Source organism: Odontomachus brunneus, unplaced genomic scaffold, assembly GCF_010583005.1.
Source record: "Odontomachus brunneus isolate Ranch 3 - 2012 unplaced genomic scaffold, Obru_v1 Obru_scaffold_027, whole genome shotgun sequence".
Lineage (NCBI taxonomy): Eukaryota > Metazoa > Arthropoda > Insecta > Hymenoptera > Formicidae > Odontomachus > Odontomachus brunneus.
The window spans coordinates 1,572,294-1,575,481 of record NW_022639477.1 but is presented as its reverse complement, the minus strand read 5'-3'; the positions used below and the strand labels follow the sequence as shown (position 1 = coordinate 1,575,481).

The 3,188-nt window shown below is 39.1% G+C and overlaps 1 protein-coding gene across 2 annotated transcripts in view; it reads right to left on the bottom strand.

The window, feature by feature from the left end:
* Window positions 1–3,188, bottom strand: part of LOC116842782 (serine/threonine-protein kinase tricorner) — a 193,077-nt gene that overhangs the window by 184,883 nt on the left and 5,006 nt on the right. The window lies entirely within an intron of this gene.

Genomic DNA, 3,188 nt, shown 5'->3' with positions numbered 1-3,188 from the left:
CTCCCCCCCCCCCCCTCGCCCGTAAGTCACCTTGCGCTGTAAGTGAAAGTATGCCTGGCTCTCGTTACCCCCCACTCCGCGGCGCAGATAAGCATAGTTCCGCCCACTTGCTCGCCGCGGTCGTTCACCTCACTTTAGAAGGAAATATAGTGCGCTGGCGCGAGCACGGATTTCGAGCCGAAAGCTGATTTCGATGTCGCGGCTTTAAACAACCATTGGTCTGTTCTTTTCAGTTGCGCTTCTGAACTGGTGCAATAAGTTAGAGTGAGAAAACATATACTTGTCTCACTTTAACTTATTGCACCAGTTCAGCAGTGCAGCTGAAAAGAACAGACTGCATAACTCGCGAATAAATCAACGAGTGAAACAAAAGAAATTTGGCACGCATTCTCACACGCGTCTATGCCGTTCTTCTATCGTCCATTTGGAAGAATTGAGTGTCGATTAAAGCAAGGCAAGCACGATCGCGATCGAATTATTCAAATTCCCTTCTTAGTCTTGTCTATCGTAACAGTGACGAGATTAATACAGTTCTGGTGGATCAAAGTACAGGAATAATTATCGTTGTTGTTTGTAAGATTATAGAGGACTGTTTCGTTCAATTTCGTGAAGTTCTACTTGCGTACGAACATTAGTACGTTGTCAGATATTCTGTATATATTTCCTATGTGTACGAGTATATATTTAATAAATAAATTCCCAAGGCCAATGAAAAAAATATATAAAGAGATTATAAAGGGACGAAACTTGTTTTACATATTCATTAATTATACAGGGTTTCTGAACTTATATACTCATGTGTACAGGCAGCCTTTTTTTTGTTAAATATAAAATTAAATATAAATATAAAAATAAATTAAAAATAAAAAAAATCCTGTACCATTCTATATAAACTTTGCACGATAATTATTGAGAGGTATTAATGAGAGGAAATTGATTAGCCAATGAACGCGATGCGTGACAAGCTCTCTGAGACTAATTCTTTAATGACTCGAATGCTCGAGATTTACGCATATAAAATATTTAGAAATAGCTACCATTTCTTCGGCAACTCGACAAAGAAATGTGCGCTTTTAATCTTAACTAACAAATTCATATCTCATCGCGAAAATATTTTACATGTAACAATTCTTAGCAATGACAGCAAACCGAGTCTTTTAACAAAGCCGCTGAGATGTAGCTGATGTTATTAGATAATTTCTTTGCGCGTACGATCGACAGAAATAAACATGACAGCCGACGTGTCAACGAATCAATGAAACTCGTTGTGAGATATGAAGTACCGCGTCACGAAATTTCCCCATCCCATTCCGATTTCGAGAAATCCACGACGTACCGGTGACTCATATCGCGGCCTTGCTTAGCGAGTGAGAGTTAAATATAGCTGATAGTCGCAACAAAAGAGTATTGCGCGCATTCGCTTTGTATGCACCAGTCGGATAGTGCGCTTTAATCCTTTTCCTTGCGATGAACGCGTACAAAGGATGTCCCTGAGATCAGGAGCTTAATATTAATGGCGTGTCTTGTGAAAAAATTTGGAGCTGTTTCCTTCTGCGCGAGAAAGAATACAGTAAACACGTGCGGATGATCGAAAACTAGATAAGGAATAATCCGCAACTCGATAACACCTCGATAATTATTGATAAATATTTTTAACGGATCGCTTATCTTTCTTTACTGCACACAAAAATCGAATGCCCCTTACAGAACAGTCTTCTTAACTCGAGGATTAAATCGTTAAAAAAAGGCAAGTGAAGGTGTCTGTAAGCGTCTGAGCGAATCAGAACGAACTACGACGAACGGGTCCGGATAGAAAGCAAACGGAGACCCGCGGCTCGTGATTATTTCGCTAACAACACGATGGTGGTGCGTGATTTCTTCGTAATAACATCGTTGAATGACTCCGATCGTGTTCGCCTTGGTGCAGCGAGTCGTTCGTAATAACGAGACGAGGAGAATTGCGAACGGTGTGAGGCCGCTTTATTCGTCGGTCGCGATACGTCTCTATTGAGTGGTAAAATCAATGTTTCCCTAGATAATGAAGAAGAGATAACGCATCACCAGCGTTCATATCAAACAGCTTACGTGACAGTTGAGCGAAGTCAAACAGTTTGCCCGCGCAGTTTAGCGCGGACAGTTCGCCAAGTCGGCATACACGCGCTTTAACCGTAGGATGCACTTCAAAGGTCAAACTGACCCCGAGCGCTGCACGTGCAATTTTCTTATCGCACCTATAATGTAGCAAAGCAACGTGCGCGTATACTTACGTAATAACGTGGTAACGCAACGCAACGAAATTATACGAGAGAGAGAGAAAAAGAGAGAAAGAGAGAGAGCGTCAGACCAGCCGAACTTTTCCTTTTACCTTTTACTCACGATACTGCACGTCTCGCAAGTAGACTAATTGTAACTTGAAGTCGCGTTACGCGCGACATTTAGATAAGAGTCTAATAATATAGTCCGGCAGTCAGGAGCAATGTGTAACGAGCGCGTGATATCGATTGGATGTCTTAGAGGGAAGTGTTTATACCGAGCGCTGCTCTCGGATCTACCGATATCCTAATCGCGACTGTATACGAACATCCGGATACTCCATCGACTCGGATCCGGCCTTGCAAGCGTTCGGATATTCGCTCGACTTGACTTTCAGTCTGTCTCTGCATGGATAAAATTTTGGAATGAAAATTACTACAGAACTGTAACTGAGGTATAGATTAATATGTTGCAATAATTGACTATTTTTTTCATTTCGTATGCGTTATTTATGTTTTAGGAACTGAAATGTGCTATTATAAAAAAGAAAAACTACAGTTCCCTCAGTAAAGTTTACTATACCAAGGGAAAAGACATCCAAGAAATAAGAAATATTTATTCGATGAGTATTAATAATATATTTATACTTTTACTAATGTGTGTGTGTGTGTGTGTGTGTGTGTGTGTGTGTGTGTGTGTGTGTGTGTGTTATGTATGCATATTTTTATGTAGAGAAAAAATTTCTTTCAAGTGAAAAATAGATATTTTCTTAAAACACATCGTTGCTTTTTACGAAAGCAATTGCTTATTCTATTTAAATATAAAAGGATTTAGATTTAAGTAAATATGCTCTTATACTATCGTTATATATATACACATATATATATATATATATATATATATATATATATATATATATATATATATATATATAT